Below are 21,680 nucleotides of genomic sequence, written 5' to 3'. Positions count from 1 at the left end.
CTTCTATTCCCGGGTATCGAGCAACTCTCGGTGCAAGTTATTTCACTGGTGCAGGCGTTAATTCCGAATGTAAAATTGGATGTCATTGAACGCAAAACGGCAAGAAATGTACATTATAGAAACGTCGCCTTGAATTATACGTTAATTTATTTCGAGAATGCGTGAAAGAAAGCGCGCGGACGCGCGATTAAGACGACTCACGCACGTTCCAAAATATCCATATGTAGACTAGACTAAAAATCATATACTCGAAGTTTTCTTGAATAAGAAGAGAGAGAAATATTCGAATCTTTGTTACGTTACATTTTACTTTGCGTATTCGCATGTAAAAGTAAAGGGAAAATTGAGAGTCTGTTCTCTAGACAATCCGGGAATCCTTTCGGTCAACCTGGCATTCTAGTTACAAAGTTCGCAATTTCACATTGCATCCATGGATTATGCGAGTTCACGGATGCACAAGCATGTTTACAGTTATAGGCGCGCTGCCAATAGTTTATGTGGTGCCAAAAGTTTGCTCTCACGAGAAACGCGAAGTTGGAGCCCGAGAATCCCAAAGATAATCAAGTATATCCGATTATTGTTCGAGGAATACATTTTGCACGATAAATCCCATCTCATTAAAGTGCAACGAACTGTTTAAATAATTTCCAATTATTTCATCAACGCATTTAATAAAAAATGATTGGAAATACGCATGAACCCCTCCTTCCTACGTCATTCTTGAAGCGCTCTTTCAGCCATTATTATCCATGTTTATTATATGTGTGTGTGTAAATGCATGGATGGCTTAGTGCATGCGGGAAATAAATTTTAACATTCAATCGTGAAATTTCCGCGAGTATGAAAAATTTTCGAATGCAGGTCGTTCAGTAGCAATGGTGTAACACGATTTTCAATGATTCTATTATCGTAAATTCGGTTTCAATAAGAGAAAACACTCTTCCCATTAAGAAGAATCAATTTATATACATTTAATCTGTATTTATTTTTAAAAATAATTTTTAAAATTAAGCTCTTAAAAATTTTAAATTAATATTAAAAAATGTATAGACTTAAAAATATATTTCTTCAATAATCTCTCACCTTTGCATAATGCATTTTAATGCATTAGTTACAGAGATAAATTATCACAAATTATCATTTTTTCTATTGGATTTTTTCTGATTGTATTAATTTTGTAATTTAATTTAAAATATTAGTTTTGTATTATTATAACATTGTGTTTGATAAACAAATGCAATAATATTATGTGCGTAATATATATTTTTAAAATATTGAATTTTATTAGATATTTTTTTACAAAAACAATTTAGCTACAGGCTAGTAAAATCTATTTAGAAATTAACTTGTGAAAACAGGTAGAGTTTACCGTTAGAAATATTTTCTGAATAAATATCGCAAACGCAAAATATGCAATCGGACTGTGGTTTGCAATATTTCGTTTTTATGCTACGTAGTTATGCTGTTTTTGCTTGAATTCTACTGCGATAGCACAACGTTGTTTGCGACATAATAATTCGCCAATCACCAAAGTAAACAAGAAACGCAATGAAACATGTGTTAGGTAGGAAAATATCTTTAATATGATTTGGTTATATAAATATATATATATATATATATATATATATATATATATATAAATATTACGATATATAAAATATGTTTCTCTAAATTTTAAATTTTTCTCTATACTTTATGCGATATTATATCCTTTTCTCTTTACAAAATTAAAAACATTTAAATGTTAATTATTAATAGTTAGAGATATTCGCTTAAATGTTTCCATAAGATTTTAGCTTATGTAAACGTTTTTATATACAAAAATAACAAAAATATTTTTCAACGAATATGAAGAGAATTATAATTTTAGAAAAATTCAGAAATTACCTTTATGCGGAATCATGCTTTCGATCGGGACAAAGAAAATGTATAAAATATTACAAACGTACATTGCAAGTAAACGAAGTTTTTTATATTGCCTACTTTTTCCTCCTCTCTTCGTATGTATTTTTCCCTTTCTCACCTTGCAATTGCAGCTTTGCATCAGTGGCTGCATAGTATTGTGCAGTGTTATGTACTGTTCGAAATAAAACGAGGCGCAAACGCCTTCTCCTGCCGGAAAAGCTTTATAGTCGGCTATATATTTTCAACATTTGAGGTATGCGAAGGTGTGAACACGCGCAAAAGCTAGAAATAAGATTAGCTTTATTTTCAGTAAAAAAATTAAAATTGAAGGAACAGTTATTATGATATGTATAATAAATGTATAAAATATCAATAATCAATCTAAATATAAAACTACAAAGCTCACGATAAAGCTCACGATAAAGAAAATTTATAAAGTTGATTATCAAGATAAATTTCCTTCAAATAAAGTGTGAAACAAAAGAGAGTTTATTGATATTATTTATTGATATTAAGAAATAGAAATCTATTTTTGAAAATTGTTAGTCTGAGAAATTATAAGTGTCTGCACATCTAATTTTTACAAATAGAGAAAACAAATTATATTGTTTTATTACGAGCTCCACAACTCACAGAATTCCCAAGATTTTTTAATATCTTCTTAAAGTAAAGAGAGATGATAAAGCAATTTCAGGTTTTTTTCTTGTCTCTTTAACAGCGTGACAAAGAGGCAAAATAGCTATTTAATCCGCATCTGAGATTTTAACATTAAAGGGAGAAACAAAGTTTACCTTCCAAATTAGTAGTAGATAGCAAGCACTATTTAAGCACTTTAATATCATTTCTTTAACAATATGGGAGGTTTGATTGGTCGCTTTCTAATTAGAAGTCAACAAAATTTATTTTGGAGACGGTAACAATACGGCTAACAGTTATATTCCAACGTTAATTGCTTCGTTTATTGTAGCTACTGCACGCGGCGACCTTCTCCATAAGTCATCGTTAATTATCGCGTTAATGTCGAGTTGATATATCGTTCTCTCCGTTAGCCAGGATTACGATTATCCTCTCGTTTCAAAACGTGGAATGGAAACTTAAACTGTACTTCATAATAATACACTTAAATAAATTATGCAAATATAAAAAGTTGGAATAAAATTTCGAGCAAATGTGCGTTAATTGATACGAAGAATTTTATTGAAATAATTATTAAAATTTAATAATTATATAAAATATAATTAACTTAAGAATAAAATATAATATAACTTGTAAGGTAAAATATTTTCTGTTTTGTTTTCGTATCCGATGGATCAAGTGTTTTGAAAGAAAGAAAATGCGTGACATGGAGAGGGGAAAGCCTAGAGTCGAGTAGTGTGTATGAAAACACGAGTTATTTGTCGACAAACACGAGACGACGTGTCAGAGAGAAGAATTTAGAGTTGTGTATAGTAAAAGAGAGAGGTCAGATTTCTGATAAAACGTTTGTTGAACTATTTTTATCTTGTTTTGTATCAAATCGTAATTCTTATCATAGAGTGTGTTACTCATTGTGCATATTTTCAGTAGTAAAATCTGTGTTTTTGCTGTCCGTCGAACTCATTATGGGCATTTCTCCTGAGAATTCACGCGCTTTTGGAGAAGGGTAAGTCTATGGACTGAATCAATGAGAAATGGATACTTCGCGTGTATAATCCTTTAATGTCGTATTGCTTTCCTCAGTGCCACTCCGTACACGCACATAGACACGTAATAATTATCGCAAGTATTATTTATAATCGCACTGAAATATATATATTACTCTCTACCATCACTTAAAGATAAAATATTTTTATATGAAAATTAAATCTGAGATTGAAAAGAAGTCGAATACTCTGCAAAAAAGAAGTCAGTTTTATAAATGTTTACATTATGGATACATACTTGTATCCTTTTTTTCAAACTCGCAGATAGTAAAAAAATCGCCATATTTCCATAATAAACAGTAAGTTACTCGGCGAATTTCATTAGTATCTGAAATTGCATTAAGGGGATGGAAAGCTTTGTCGTATACAGTTACATCGGAGAATTAATACTAGTATTGTTCCATAATTCACCGCAAAGGGTTCTGTCGATACATGTGTATGTGCGCGCGTACGAGTTCTACTGATTTGAAATTCTATGGCTTACTTTTCTTCTGCAGCTAACTTACGGATTTATTTTCCCCGTATCTTTCCTCTTCTATTTACTACCCTTTTTTGCACAAGGACTGTAATGTATAGATCGAGACTCACCTGAAACAAAATACAAGAAGATAACTTTTATATTTTTCTTTAACGAGATAAAATGTTTGAAAAAATATTTCTCTATTTTTATATTAAATACAACAATTATATAATAATAACTGACTAGATACACGCAAATATATAATATTATTGGATGTTTTTTTAATAAGAGATTCTTTGATTAATTAGAATAGATTTTTCCTTAGTGAAAATATATCAAGGATGATCATCAGTAGCTACTTTTCAATTTTTTGAATTATATATTTTTGTAAGAGAATCTTCTGAAATGAAAATATATTTATTATTTATTTTTTTCTATCTTCCTAAAATTTAATTCATAAAAGGTAGCCTTTCTTTTTCAATTGCTTATAACTTGAAAGTTATTGATATCTTATTTTTTGCTAAAGAAAAATTGATTCTATTCGATTTTTCGATTTTTTCGATTTTTCGACTCAAAAAATCTATTGTAAAAAGAATATTTAACAATTTTTAAGAATTTAAATATTATATATGTGTATGTGTATGTGTGTGTGTGTGTGTGTGTGTGTGCAATTCAATTTCAAAAATAAAAAAATAGAAATCGAGATGTAATCGACAAACGATTTCTATAATATTTCTTTGTATTAGATTGTAATTAAACGATATTAAAGCAATGCCATTTATTTACAGGACATTTGATATAACTTCTTCGGTTCTCTATTGCGGTCACAAATGTCTTTCTACGAATACTAATGAACGGCTGCTGCGAATTGGGAAGAAACTACAGCAAGAATGCAGTATCCATGCAAAGAGAAGCGAAATTGCAATCTCACCCTAGGGTAACGTAAATGCCGACACACATTCTTTGTTTCTTTCTTTTGCCCTCTCTTTTCATTCTCCTTTTTAAATATATGTTTCTAAAATGTTCTCTCCTATCTACGAAATCGTGAAATTCCTGCTGTTTAACGTCTCCAATTTCGTATTTTTATTTCGTAGTTTCGCAATTAATGCGTTTTTACAAGCGCTTAATTTGGTTTTTATTTTGTATAATATTTGATCTCACCCAATCTTTTTTGCTTTTTGAATTTTTGAACATCAACATTTTGAAATATCTCGCAACTACATTACTCGCATATTTAATAATTGCGTATATAAATCTTATTTAAATTCATATATAATTCAACCAAAGTAATGTTATTACATTTTTTAAATCACATGTCTTTCTACATCTATATATTATACTTGTATTACGCTAGCAATATTTCCATCGTTAGAAGTGGACTCGTGGAACTCTTCAGTTGAAATATGAATCAAGTAGTATCCGTATGATAAAGTAAACGAGATTTTCTTCCACTTTAAAAAATCTTGCTTTCGTAATGGCAATAAAACAAATATCGCATGTTCTATAACTTAACTCTGATTTGCAAATATCGAGTTTTTTCCTCGATGGATTAATTCGAGTACTTTTATTCGAGCACTCTTGCGTAACCTAAATCGGATACCCTCGTGTTTGTTTGTTTATTTTCTCTTTTTTCCCACCGAATACATGCTATTTTAGATATATTTCAACTTTTCAATGTGCATAGAATAAAATACACAATTGTATAATTTTATCAATGCATAATAAAAATGGACGTTCAAATTTGAGTTAAAAGATTGTAAAATTCTTTTCCCTTTTGTGGATTTATTAATTTCTAAATAAAAACACGAATAAAAATAATAATTATAAAATATTAAATATACTAAATATATTTACTAAAAAATGTGTGAAATTATTATATCAAATTTAAACAAAATCTATCTCAAATATATTATCACTAAGCATATACAATCGCAAACTGAATTTCTCAAATTAAAACTCAATTTAAAATCTCAAAATAAAACAATTACGTTATTACTTAAATTACTAGGAAACGAAATAATTAGTTGAAGAACAACCGCTTCGCGAAATCTCGATCAAGTTCCAAGCATCCGAGTTGTATTATCTTCTCGCAATGGCGGCTGCGAACTTAGCTGCCAGCAGCACGACGTCGAAATAATTCAAAGATACAAATTGCCCGCAAAACGAGCTCGCTTCCTCGAGAGATCGATTCCTCGCCGCGCTCGGTATATATCGCGAATATATTGTGTATTTGTGCACTGGTCTATTTTATGTTTGAAGTAATCAAACATAAAATAGATATATTAACTGAGACATATTAACTATGACACATATGATTTTATTGCTTATCACAAATTATGTGGTTTGATTATATTTGACAATTATATCTAAAATTCTAAAATATATATACAGGGTGTTTCTTAATAAGTGCGAAAAATTTTAGGAGATGATTCTTCGAAAATTAAGGGGGATTTTTCATATAAACATATCCTACATCCCTTCCTGTGGAGTTACACTTCTCCAAAAATGGAGGTAAAAATTAGGTTTTTATTTTTTTCTCAAATTTGGAACAAGTTAAAGAAATGAAATTAGGTGGATATTTTCTACTAGTAAAAAGGTTATTTATTAATATTTGTTTCAGCCTCCCATATTGTTATAAGGGGAACTAGCAACTCCTATTCAATTTTTTATTAGAACTTTTTAATGTTTATGAAAAACCCCCCTTAATTTTCGACAAAGAATCATCTCCTAAAATTTTTCGTACTTATTAAGAGACACCCTGTATATATATTATCATAAGACTAGAAAAATGTATAGAGATATATTATTGTAAAATTTTCAATAGACATGCCGAATGAATTTCAGATTGCGCAAACAATCGAACATGGTAGTATCCGGTTGCTTTTTCCGTGGACATAACTTTTCCGAAAGCTAGCCACGAGAGACGATTGAGAATTTGAAATTTTTCCCAGTTTTTATGGCGTACAGTACGATGAAACTTGTTGTTTTTGATTGCCGTTGTTTTCCAACGATCGAAGCATATTGTTCGTTTAACCAATTCACTGTCATCGGTTTCGGTGAACAGCAGAATGCAAATTCATTATATATCATGGCAGAATTTTTTTACGAAAACAAAAATGCATTTCGCGCTTCATAGTATCGGTTTCATAATGAGTTAGTTTGCATAGTAAGAGATTCAGTAATATTGTCATATATTGCACATGTATGAGATCTTATTATTGCTTTTCAGTAAAATTTAGCTTTTCAGTCAATTTTATATTAAGCTCCAAAGCTTTTTTATCGCGCGTTTATTAAATCGGAATTTATAAACATATATATTCTGTGTAAAACTTGCAATTTGTCGAATATACGATAGGATACAATTAGGAAAGTTCCGTTTAAACGAAGACTTTTTTTTACTTTTTTTATTCCAAAACGTCCGTCTTCGAGATTGCGCGTTTCTTTTTCTTTCTCACAAAAGATCTAACAAACTTTGAAAAAGAATGAGACAATTAGAAAAAGTAACAATAGGTCTTCTCGAAGAAGATTACAACATGATTATACGCTACGTAAGAACATTAGGTAGAGGCTTCCTTCTATACAATAGCATAGTCAGTGTGTGTTAGCTGGAAAATATGTAGAGAATTGATAAAAGAATCGATACATCTAAGTCGATTCAAAATTTCTAGAATAACTACTATACAGGAAATATTGTGTAAACACATAATATAATAAAATTATAATAAATTATAATAATTTAAACGCATGAGTATAAACGAATCTAAAAATTTGCAGCTTACAAAGAGCTATATTACTTATATCATTGCTAAAACATTAAATATATAAACGTTAGATATATAAACAGAGAGAGAGAAAAATATATGTGCGATTGCAAAAATCACAGTGACATATTCCCGTCATCGTACTAACAATAAGAAGAATGTGAAAAGTCAAGGCTTGAGAAAGTTAATGCAAGCTTCTATTATATATTCAAGTACAAAGTGGGATCGATGTTTGCACACGACTAAGATTAATGGGCGTCGAGTTTGACGGCTGACGGCGTCTTCGGTCCCTTCGTGGCCTTTTCTCTTCTCTTTCTTTTTTTCGCGGTGCTAACCTTCCGACTAACCGTCAGAGTTCATCATGACGATGGATGATTTGCATGTTAGCCATTGGAAGTTATTTTGCGATTTGATTTTAGAGTTCATCTACACAAGGCCAAGATTCTTATACGATTCTTCACCTCTTCAAGACACATAGGCAATTTAGCAAGTGTGAAATTTAACTCTAACGTTAATCGATAGTGAATTTAAAATAAGTTGTAAAAATTGTTTTATCGAACATATTTATTAATTAATAGAAGTCAACTCGATGTAATCAATGGTGTATAAATATTTTGGAAAAATGTATTGGATCAAGTTATAAGCCGTTACGCGAAATACGTTCATTGAATGTGTTCGTTAATTAAGGACGCATTGCATTCATTACTGCAATGTAATAATGAGAACAATAGAATAATCCAGTTTGTCAAAACTCACTGTAATATACAATTTATCCAAGGTTCTGTTCATTAAAAAATAATTAATTATGGTGCACATTTTTTATCATGCCGTATTTTCGCGACGCGTTGAATGTATACATATAATAGGATAGGACACACACACATACACATACACATACACATACACATACACATACACATATGTATGTATTTTATCGTTAGAAAATTACGACACATATAAATATATAAATTATGTGTGTATATATGTGTATATTTTTTACTGTAGTTTATCAAGTAATAAATTAAGTAAAGTTAAGCACACAATATGCCATAACAGCTGTAAAATATAAATATCTGTTAAACAAGATAACGCATTCGCGTTAGTGGGGCACCGGCAAAAGCAGTTAATAAATGTTAAAACCTTCAATATTGTGTCAGGAAAATCGAACTGCTTACTCCATATCTATAAATCAAGGTAGTTAACTGTAGTTATTGATAGTGCACTCCATCATCGACGTCAGCACATAAATTACATAGCACGGCTGGCAGCTTAGCTAATATTGTCAGAATATTAGAAACGTTGTCTGTTCGTTTATTTTCAGTATTACAATAGAATGTTTGTTTCAACGACTATCGAATCAATACATTGGTACAAGGTATTAGTATATTTTACATATTAAAGTAAAAGAAATTTATTTGAATCATTTAAGAATTTAATTTATTTTTTGTTTAAATTATAATATATTATTTTTCTTTAAATATAGAATTTTATACATTTCTATATATTTTTATATGTTTATTCTAATATTTTCATTATTAAAAACATTGTGAAAAATTTGAGAATGAGACAACATGAGGAAACAAATAACATTTTATAAGAGATTAACAAAATTTATAATTTGTGACTTATTTGATTTATCTCACGGAATATACGCTATCGCTAACCTACTTTTGCAACTTGAAACTTTCCTCTTCTGCTATTATATGTCACATGGTGCGTCGTTTTCGTTACATGGCTGCGTATTACATAACTTAAAGTGCGAGGGGTGGAGTAAAACAAATTAATCACTGCCCAAGCAGGGCGCTTTTCAGATTTTTACGCAAATAACTTCCCCCAGTGGAGCGGTTCTCGACTTCGGTCAATGCATTTATACGTCGTTATCCGATGACAAATTATAGGGACGGAATTGCCATGAGAAGCGAAATTTCACGATATAATTTCTTCTTCCAATTTCTATTGCCAAAAACTGCTTCTCTATTTTCTTTTTTCCTTTTTCATTCCATTGTCATTTTATATATATATATATATATATATATATATATATACAGAGTAAAAGAATAATACAATATAAAGAGATAACAATCCATTAATAAAGTAAAAATATAAAAATGTAAAAATGCTTCAAATGATACAAATCAAATAAGAAGCAAAAGAAGGCTAGGAACCAAAGACGCAGGTAATGGTGCGTGATACTAATAATATATTATAATAGAAATTTTGTAAAGTTATTTATCTTACGTACAATAAGAAGCGCAAAAATATATGTTTAAATTGTACTGTCGACAACGTTTCGACCCTGAACTTTATTCAGTTAAGTTGTGTTTTAATAATATTATGTTTCTCCTATTTGACTCTGAAAAGGATCCAGAGTAGGGTCGAAACGTCGTCGACGGTACAATTTAAACATATATTTTCATCACGTACCATTACCTGCGTCTTTGGTTCCTAGCCTTCTCTTTTGCTTCTTATTCAATCTTAAAATCTTTTAATAAATCTTAATATTCTACAACTTTCGTAATTTTTATATTTTAACTAAAAAAGAGAAAAAGAGAGAAAGAGAGAGAGTATGTGGAAAAAGAGGTAATTATATATAAAATTATAAATCATTAATAGGATTACATCGTAAAATAAACATTTAACTGCAATTCACTTGATTGTAATTGAATGCATATAGAAATAATTAAATCAGGAGAGGTCGAAAATATTACACAATAATTTGCTACACGAATACGGCGATATGAAATCGATTTGCATTATTGTTGCAGCTGGTACCATTATTGTTAAAACAATGAAATTTCTTCTTGAAATTCTAGTCTGTTACAAAAATACCATCGTATATTTAAATCTTCTTCAAGAATATCTTTTAAAGATAAAAAGTAAATAATATTAATAATCATAATTAAATAATATTTTTGAGTGGTATAAAATATAATTATAAATTAATTATACTTAATTTTATTTGTGATATTTCTTTATTAATTACATATATTGTTTTTTACGTTTTGCATCTAACGACAAATTAATGGAAACATCTTTCGGCAAGTCCTCATGGTGTGTTAACCACAAATTATAATAATTCATGCGAATATCGAGACTTTCGCGAAACAAGCGGACAGAGATGGATACGCGTGACCTGAATTCTAACGAGACGAGCAAGGGCGACTTTCTTCTTCAAATCAGTTGTACCACGTGTTCGATGGATCAAATCATACTGAAAAATGTATGTAGGCATGTCTAGGCACTCGGTTCAATATAAATGCAAAAGCGATCAGAGCGTTCGCGCGCACGCGTATACGTATACATACATACACATACAATGGTTAAAAGCGAAAGACAGTTTCCTTTTCATCGATATTCTATATGGCATGGTCGAAAATGTCAGTCACAAAACCTGGTTGTCGAATTTAATACCAAGTGGATGAGGTTTTCAAGACCTGCTCTTTTTGAAGAAGTTTTATTTTTCCGAGATTTTTTTTTCTTTCTTTTTCCATCTTAACATAATTATGAAATTAAACATTTATATATATAATAATAATTATATTTAACATAGACCAATTATAATATAATTAAATTTAAATCTTAAGATTGTGTAAATAAAATATATATGTATTGTAATTATAATTACTGATTAGAATTACTGAGTACGTAAAATACAGATTCAGATATACATACAAATACATAGTGAAATGCACTCGTAATTTGCCAGTAGCCTCAATCAATTTACATGATTAATCCATGTGAAAAAACGCACATTGATTAATAAATTCAATAGTAGATACGTGCATTAAGATATTATTTTTCATGATTAAAGATGAAAAAGCTACTTGTGTGTTTCAATTTTTTTGTTTTATTAATATCTATTATTATTAGTATTACAAAGACACGCATGTGTGTATATCTAAAATCACTAAAACATTTAATCAAATTTTGTTAATATATGTTTTTAAAAGTATAAAAAAAGTTTAAACAATTTTTAATGAATAGAGATAGCTATTTTAAAAAAATCTTGAGGACCTTTGAGCTATCTATTTGTAGGAAAGAAGAATCTTGCTGTGTAATGCGTCTTTTTTTAGAACGCTAAATGTATATATATATATATATATATATATATATATATATATATATATATATTTGTGGTTATAAATTTTCCATAAATATGCGGATACATAAAATGCATTTTCTGGCTACGTGTGTTGCAATATCGAACGCGCAATATATTCTAGCGCGACAGTGGCATTATTTCGTGCACGTTGCCTAGTCATAAATCTGAAAATGGCCCTTCTAACTGCACGTACTTTTTCGTTATGTATAAAATTCGAATCAATTTGATTCTAAACTAAAGTTTGTGCGAAAAAATGATCAAATCTGTATGATCAAATCAACATTGCATGAACAATGTCAAAAGTTTAGATATCTAAATTCAATTGTTTAAAAATTTGAGTGGGACAAATCTTCAAATCGAAATATAAAATTATTTAAGATAATATAAGCTTCATATAGAGTGGTCACAAAATAATAAATATATATTATATCTAAAAATATAAATTTTTAAAAAGTCTTATATTTATTTTTATAAGAATTTTCATATTTGTTTATATTTATTCTTTAAACTTTTTATAAATTAAAGGTTAATAAATTAATAGTCATATATTGTATTGTCCAACCTCTATCGCTAGAAATTAGCAATCGTATTTTGCTTTGGGGAAGCTGTTTCATTAGTTTAAGAGCATTCGTACACTGCATCGTCTCGTATTAGTTGTCTATACGATTTATCGATGAACACTGCTTCCATCGTCTCGTTTATACGGTCACTGTTTTCCAGATCGTTTAACTCGCGTAATGTGAAACAGTACGCTTCGTGAATTACTCGACACCACATGTCGTTACTTCAAAGGTCGCCAAGATACTGACCTCTTTTCATACTACATTGAGAGTACATTGAAAATTTAAACAACAATTCGCGCGTACAGACACATACATACACACACACACACACACACACACACACACACACACACACACGTACACATTCACATATATAAATTAATTTAGTATATAAAAACATTTGATTAAATTTTAATTTTCAGTTATTTTTTAATTTCTTCAATAGGAAAATTTTAAAAATAAAAATGTACGGATTAGACTTCTTTCATTAAGCAAATAAACTGTTAAATAAATCAATTTATTTATTTAATAAACAAAGAAACGATATGGGCGGCGGCGCAGAAATGTGCATATTATATACATACATCAAATATAGAATATGCTTCTAATGTGAAATAACATACTTGACAATGAATAACATGACTGAATTATTTAAAAAGAGTTGTAAGGTTGAATAGACATACAGAAAATACTGTCGAAAGTTCATGGTATCGAACAATTTTTTGATGATTATTTTTGCATAATACATATATAATCGATTATTTTTTTAAAGACTTTATATTTAGCGCTTTCTATCTATTTTCCAAAATTAGACATTTTAATTAAGTAAATGTGCGTATCAACCTGCAATTAATTTAATTAATTAATTAATATCTTGAGCTATATCACTTCCTGAAGCGATACGGCAAATCCGAGATATTAATGTCCTCTCGTAGAGATACATCGGTGTGATTTTATAGCGTCGTTCTCCTACAAGAAGAGATCGGATGCCAGCGACGCTCCAAAGGAATTACATTTGAAATTGTAATACCTCCTCTTTTTTATACTCTAGAGAGAACATGCTATTCACCTTTCGGATTTCCTTCGAAGGTCCTTGTTTTCAAGGATCGCTCTTTACATTCTCACTGAATCCCATGTGCATCATAGCGAGATTACAACTTGGATTTATGACATTGTTATAATTAAAAGACTCACAGAAATCATGATTATTAATACCATCCATAAATGAACATGTCTGTTTTATTTATTGAAATTTTATTATACGTAAATAATACTTTCCGATTAATTAAAATTTATTTACGAGGTATTTTAATTACAAAAATTAAGGGAATGAAAATTTATACTTTTCAAATGAAAAAAATATCTCTTTTCCTTCTGTCAATTTTTCCCTATTTCATTATATGAAATAGTATTTTATCTCTACATTGCATAATATTTGTTCCAGTCGAAAGCTTGATATCGAATTGTTGAATTAATTCTGTTATGTATACATTTTATTTCAGGAGAAATAAAATCATATATGCGCATCGTTTAGCTTTTATATTACAAAGTGAGATCAATATTCGATCAATAATTACATTTCTTCAACTACAAATAAAGTTAACAAAAGTATAAGATATATAAAATAAAAACAGAAACATATGTAAAATATTTTAAAACATAGTAATTTAAAAAAATTAAATTACATTAAAGTTACGCACATCAAAAAACTTTTTAAAAAAATCTATTTTTTGTGAGAGATATATTTGGAAAAATTTACGTTCAATCTTATATTAGTCTTATATCGATGAAAAATTGAAAACGGCGAAACGTTGATAAAAATTCCTTTGATGTTTTAATATTCTCCTAAAATGCTCGAATTTTACGTCGAAATGTCTATTGATTTGATACTGAAAAAGGCTCATAGCAGATTTCTATGTATATTTGCAGTGTTTACTCTTCTTTAAAAGCTCTGTTTGAAACTATCGAAGTTGCCGAGATGAAAAAATAAGATTTCTTTTTCTTAATAGAACATTATGCAGGCGAAAATTATTAGGAAATGACTTTTTAAATTCTTTACCTACGCCAAATCGAGCAGAAATCATAATTTATTATTATTTATAATAATGCGATTCTCTATCGCATTTATTTTCTTTTTATTGTATATTTTTTTACGTCTCCATTTTGCGTCCGACTCTTATTGTCTACACTTTTTTTGGTTTTTTCATTTTTTTTTAATTTATATGTATTCTTCTTTCTAATTGTCCATCTTCAGATATAAAAAAATAAAAAATTAAAAGCTTTTTTTATTTCTTTGAATATTTCGCTCTTCTTTTCTTAAGATCCTCTTTTTTTTATTTTTACTTCTATTTCCGTTTTCCCCTCTCCCTCTTGAATTTGCATAAATACATAGAATTTCGAAATTTATGGGTAATAGATAATTAAATGTACAAAACTTGGAAACTGCAACTGAAATTTATGATTTTGTAGTATTAGTTGGTTTCGATATTTGAGAGGGATGTTCACATAAATGGGAATAGAAGGAAGCAAGAGACAAATATATCGCTACCCGCCGTTGTTTCTCCGCCTGCCGAAGAGACGGCTTATCCTTGACAAGCAGGAAGAAGCTATCTAATAACGGAAACCCTTCCCGTATAATATATAGGATAACTTAGCGTCAACCGTTTTAAGCCAAAGATAATAAACAGCCAAACTTGTTAGCTTGTCAATGAGGGTTGTTTAAATTACGCATAAGTAGAGAGAAAGAGCCGAGAAACCATTTAATACAGAAAACTATAAGCTATTCTGAAAAATTAAATATCAAAAATGTCGTTAATAAACTTCAAGTTGCGATTTTACTCCAATAAAAATTTAATTGCCTTAGCGTTGAATCCAGAACTCTTAATGAAGAAGAGAAATTACGAAGTCTCATTTATTACTTTTAACATGCAAAAGCTTCCGATATCTATAAATATATTAAATGATATAGATTTATATTCATTACTTAAAAGAAAGTGAATAATCTTTAACGCGTATAATTCAATAAAAGTAAATACGAATATATGCAACTTTAATTGTGAATTTTAAGAATATTAAAAATTATGTAAAAACAAACGATTTTTAATCAATTCAATACAGTTTTGCAATGGTAAATTAGAAATGATACATTACGATTTATATTTTCAATGTTTTATCAATTAAGAAAAATTTATATATCGATTTTACTTGAAATTATTCCTGTATTAATATTCATAAGTATGTAAATATTAGTCTCATAAAAAATTTATTATTAGGCAGATGCACAATTTTATACCTTTATTATTCCTCTACATCACGAAAAGCTTGGGAAACCTCGCGTGAGAATCGTCTCCACGACTCTCATTTACATATCAGTTACGTGGCAGTAAAACACCCTTTCTTACAAGCAACCGTACCACCCTTAACCCCTTCCATAGTCAACTACACCATCCCGACGTCATAGTATGCGATCTTATGCCAACCTCCCGCATGCAATCTTCTCGCTGGGGTTACATCGTTAAAATACACCGCTGAGAATTTGGTAAACTCCAGTTTTTATCTCGTGCTTGTAGTTATTGTCAGTTTTGACAGAAATATCAAAAATTAAGCCTTTTGAAAATCAGCACGAATTTATACAAGCTTTAGTCAAGTTCATATAAACATATCTTTTTCTCCTAATCTAGAAGGACTCACTAAAAATGCATAATACATAGTTTTTTTATCTTTCTATCACATATATATATGTGCACTTTATTCCAATAGTGTGTAAATAAAGCATTCGAAAAAATAATCGATATTTAATAAAAAGTCTTTTCAAAAAGTTCAAAAAATTAAATAACAACGGGCAAAATATCAATATCAAATTTTTCTTTAAAAATTTCTTAAATAAAATGGTAAAGAAATTATGTAAATAATAAGAGAAATATTTTTATATTAAACAAAATGAGATAATACGTATTATTATTTCCACATGATAAGCATTATTAAAAATATCTCGACTGACATTCCGATTGACATTCTATTCCGATATTTATTTTCCGACAAATTAATCACGTACACATGAACGTGAGAATTTAGCGTCAACGCTGAGGCTGAAAGGGTTTGGACGGGGGTGCAAATACTTTCAGACACGCTCGAGAAAGGATCGTGGAAAATTTAATACCGCGCGCCTATCGCCGCTCCAGATCTTCGCGCCTCGACCTCGCCATTCTGGGTTAATCTCTTTTTAGCTGAGCTCCATCGCTCTACAACTTTCTTGCTCGATATATCCTATAATGTTTAGTACCTTTCGAACATCAAGCGCTCGCTCGTTCGAGAGGATCCCGAAATAGGCGATGACGCATTTGTTGTAGCAAAAAAAAAGCGATCGATAAAATAAATCTTAAAGAATAATTTGACTAAAATACAATTAGTGTGTCTATATTAGAAAATTTAAAAAAATACAAGCAGAGAGAAAGAAAGGATATATATTTTTTCTCTGTCTTTCTGCCTCTCTCCCTCCCTCATCCCCTTTTTCTCTCTTTTTTTTTAATTTTCTAAAATTTGATTAAATATTGATCGCGATAAAAAATAATCTTAATGTATTTCAATCTTTTAATATTGTGTCTATAAATTCATTCATTTATATTTTTATAAAATTTCGCAATTTCAATTAAAAGCTTATATTAAAATTCCTGTTTCATTTTTTATCGAACTTTGAGGAAATGAAATCGTAGGAAAGAATTTTAAAACTATTGATTCTAAAATGACATATTGACAGTTTGGCAGATGTTGAACGAGATTCCTAACGTGTGCACCAACGTGGAAACCTCTTCTTTCGTATTCTTCATTTATCTTTTTCGTCTATTATGTGTATAAAAATGCATAAATATGTATAAAAGTCCATTTATCGTATTACATACGTACAATAATATTTTTTTGTTATTTTTAATAAAAATATTTTATAGTGTAGATTTATTAATGCTAGTTGATATTAAAAGAAATACAAATTATATATGCTGAAAAGAAAAATCTTTCCATTGGAAATTTTTTGTGTGAGATTACACATTATTAATTATAGTCAAACTAAGCATGATCAAGATAATAATTTCTGCACTATAATGCCCGCTTTGTATCATCGTTGACAGCTACATTCTCGATCGAAGCACAGTTTTGAATGGCATTAAACTGAGTCGGCCATATTGGCATTCTGCCATACGTATACGAAATGCAATAGAAAGAAAAAGCGATTTACTTTCGCGAATCCCGAAATCCGTATATTAAAAATTTACGAGACGTTGGATACGACAAATTGATACGATAAAGCTCTATTTTGCCAATATTGCAAAGTTCGATATCAAATATGAGACGAATTTATATATTAAATATTTAGAATTAAAAATAAAAAAATTGTTAGTTTTTGTAAAAATATATATTTTCTGATTTAAATTAATTTAGTTTATTTTTATTCTAAAAAGACAGCACACATGATATATTATTATTAATGTAATAATGTAATAATTTCTCGCGCGTTAAATAAAATCTTTCGATGAAATGTAGTAAAAGATGGAAAGATGAGAAGATTGCCATTATTATTCAGAATGCGTCTCGCATTCTCGTTTAGCAATATTCAAAAACTATTAAACGTTCAAAATTCATTAGGCACTCGTCAAGAGGCTCCATTTTCCAAAGATAATAGGAAATCAGCATGGAAGGTCTATTACAAACAAGTTGATTTTACAGCCGGTGTTCCTCGTGTTCCATTTTCCTATTGGAATATCTTGATTTTCATTTACACAATAATATACAATACAAATTATTCAAACTGCTATTAAACTACTCGAGTAATATGAATATACCGGTAAAATAAATATTCTAAATAGATATATGTGATGTTTATATATTTACATCATCTACTAGACGAAATTATTTTGTAAGATACACTACGTACGCGCGCGCTGGTGTGTTGTCTCTTTAATAAAATATTTCTCTTATTTGTAACACTGTATTGTGTCCATAAACTCATTCATTTATATCACTTTCGCAAATACTAGGAGGAATTGTTTCATAAAGGTAGTTGATTATGTGAGTATGTATATATTTGGTACAATATTTTTTTCTCTATTTTTCTCTTTTTTTTACATTATTATACTATATATTATACTATACATCTATATTTTTACTATATCATGTTTATAAGAGTTCGTAAATACAGATAAGAGAAATTATTTACGTGACTTGAAACTTAAAATTGCATAAATCTAATATTCTTTCTTCTTTTAAGATGTAATTTTCTTTCAAAAAAAAAATAACGTTCTCTCTCAAAAAAGTTACAATGTTATAAAACCAAAAGAATTATAGATGCAAATGTGGAAAAGAATTATAGGTGCAAAATGGACACACACAATATAGAACAATTATTTCGTATGTCCAATGCTTTTGCAAAATAACTAATGTCCAACTGTTATTGCATTCCAACTCGCCGGGCTATTATAACGCCCATGTTGTCGTCCATCTCTTTTAATCCTACAGAAGCATTTTTTCTCGCGCGACATCCATTAAGCTGCGCGCGATATCCCACGGGCGGAAGGATATCCTGGAATTGTGTACTTCTACGGACTAAAGAGAGACAGATAGAGAGCCGCTGTTGTGCGGAACAGACGTACAAAAGGCGCCCGCTTTATCGAAAGAACGAGCTCCGCTATTTCTCTACGTCTTCACTCCCTTACTCTAAATCACTGAGCTCTATACATTTGGAGCGCGTTTTCCCATATAATTCTCGTCTAGAAAAAATAATTTGAAAAACCAAGTCTCACTGGGGAGCATCTGTGCGCTTTAAGTTTATGCATATTTAAGAGGAGAAGAAGGAACGACATACTATTTGGACGGGCTGAAAATGGAAAATGGAAAATGGAAGTTACTTGAGGAATTATTTGAAGAAAAATAAATAGTTAAAATCAAGCTTTTTATTTAAAGATCTCTAATTGTGTTTTTTTAAGAATTTTTTTAAATTCGACTCGCATTAATTATTAAGATCATGGTAGTTGCCAATGCAATGATTGTCCGTTGTATGGTAAACATTATAGTACCTACGATTCCTTATAGTATCTACTCAAAAATAAAAGATACATTTCAAAGATCCTTAAAATATCGACTTGAATTTGTTGTCTTCTGTTTTGCGTTTCCTTACTTTTCGCAGTTTCCTTGTTTCCCTTAACCTTTGATCGGTGTTTAGTATTCGAGAGCGTACGCAAAAGCTTTAAAAGGATCAGCAATAAAACTCGCTGACTGAAGACTTCCCTTCTAAAGCGAAGATAGATTTCATGTAAAACACATTGCAGTATTGAGTTTACGAGCGGCCATTTGCGTCAATTATCGCGATAGATGTACTAGTTAGTTCAAGTGAGGCTATCGGCATTCACTGGTAATCGGAGATTAGCATTAGCGACGCGTGTCAAAGATCTCTTGCGTAACAGATTGGACTAAGCGGTTAATTAGAATGCTGAATTCCATGCAGTATATCCTACAGTATATCCCCACATTAATACTATCAATCATTTTAAAACAGATCGTTACTCTCCCTAAGATAAATCTATTGAAATCTTTACTCGCGTATTTTTTTATTTATGAGTGAAAATTTATGAAAATCGTTGACTTTAGAAATTCACACGTTTCTTAGTTTGTAACAAAGTGCAAATGCGTTTATTTAACCTCTGATCCTACATCTATCTCTAACTGTTAAACTGAAATATACAATCTCAGTTTCTCTTAGAAAAATCACTGTGGCACCCAATCGGGGATTGCTCGAAGAGTGTAGAGCAAATACTAGCATACGTTGATTGGTCAAACACTCTTGTGAAAGAGATCGAGTTAACAGGTCCTTTCTTTTTTTTTATAGAAAGAAGAAAAATGGCAAGGTAGCGCATTAGTCCTTCCGAAACTTTTCGCAGAAAATTACAGACTCTATCGACGCCTGATTGGAAACGTTTTTGTATGGTCAATTTCCATTAACCGGACAAACTTGGTCGATCTTTATAAAACTTCATCACTTTGTCATTTCACTCTTTCATGTATTATACCTTTTCAAGATAATGATTCAAATTTTTTGGCCATTAAATAACTGGATTATACATATATTTAGCATTGATTGTTATTCTTGCAATTGAAATTATACTTATTAAAATATAATCAGTTTTGCCAATCCAATTATCGATCTTGAAAATTAAAAATTAAATTGTGACACTGTTTTTTCCGCTAATAAATATCTATTAAAATAATAGTATTTAATAATAGCATGTATTTCGACATTAAATAAGAGCAGACTTTCATATGGATAATCGTTAACTTCAATTAGAGATTTCATGAGGAATATGTCGATCGTGTCCATTCATCCCGTAATATAGGTTATCTTAATATTTTTTTGCGTTTGGATATGAATTCAATTATTTTTTCAATAATAGTATCTTATCAAGGCATGTGACATTAATATTGATCAATTATCAAGTAAAATTTAAAAGCAAAATATGGAATATTGAAAGCTATAATTTTCGACGAATACAAATATGTGAAATTGGCGTATTTCTTTCTTTTTACTTCTCTTTTGAGAGAAAACTTGTTTAACAGTCGCAATATGTTAAATTTTAATCAGCCATCTTTTAAGATTTGCAAAGTTAATTGTAATGAGAAAAAATAAATGGATAGAATGGATAGATATCAAAATGAAGGGTCGCAACTTGACGATGATAAGAATTTTGGCGAGTATTCTGAGAGAAATGGAAAATTATTCCAGTTTCAAGCTGGATGAAGATCTTTATCCGTGACGACAATCGTTAGCTTGAGCTCTCGAAAGCAGTACATATGTTCTCGTAACAAGCACGATCGTCTATTCGATTACATCTCGCGAGAATCGACGGGTGGTAGATTCTCGAATGGTAAATTCGACGTCCGTGAATAACAGAATACTCGATACTCCACGTAATTGGAGTGGCGATACATAACGCGAGCCAGGCACCCTTGCTGCTCTAATTCGTGCCGAAATATGGTCTACAAGCACGCGCGCGTTACAAATCAAATATTCTGTAAAATAATATATGAACATTATCATTATCATCTCCCGGATGATTTTATGAGATACGAAAATTTTTATTAAATTTTTATTAAATTCTTTGTACTCGAGTAATCGAAACTAATTTAATATGATCTGCGAGAGAAGTTCAATGTGTAAAATACACC

General features: G+C 29.9%; 1 protein-coding gene and 1 long non-coding RNA gene across 2 annotated transcripts in view; one reads left to right on the top strand and one right to left on the bottom strand.

Annotated features, from left to right (window-relative positions):
• LOC145970584 (uncharacterized) overlaps positions 1–5,021 on the top strand; it is an 87,189-nt gene extending 82,168 nt beyond the window's left edge. Inside the window, exon 3 of the long non-coding RNA XR_014438547.1 lies at positions 4,836–5,021. This is a non-coding gene — a long non-coding RNA (uncharacterized LOC145970584). The remainder of the gene's footprint in view (positions 1–4,835) is intronic.
• Cpx (synaptic transmission protein complexin) overlaps positions 1–21,680 on the bottom strand; it is a 132,269-nt gene that overhangs the window by 59,766 nt on the left and 50,823 nt on the right. The window lies entirely within an intron of this gene.

The sequence above is a fragment of the Camponotus vicinus genome, unplaced genomic scaffold (genome assembly GCF_025532165.1).
Source record: "Camponotus vicinus isolate PSW18456_S1 unplaced genomic scaffold, iyCamVici1.0 SCAF_1, whole genome shotgun sequence".
Lineage (NCBI taxonomy): Eukaryota > Metazoa > Arthropoda > Insecta > Hymenoptera > Formicidae > Camponotus > Camponotus vicinus.
This window is presented reverse-complemented; position numbering and strand designations above follow the sequence as displayed.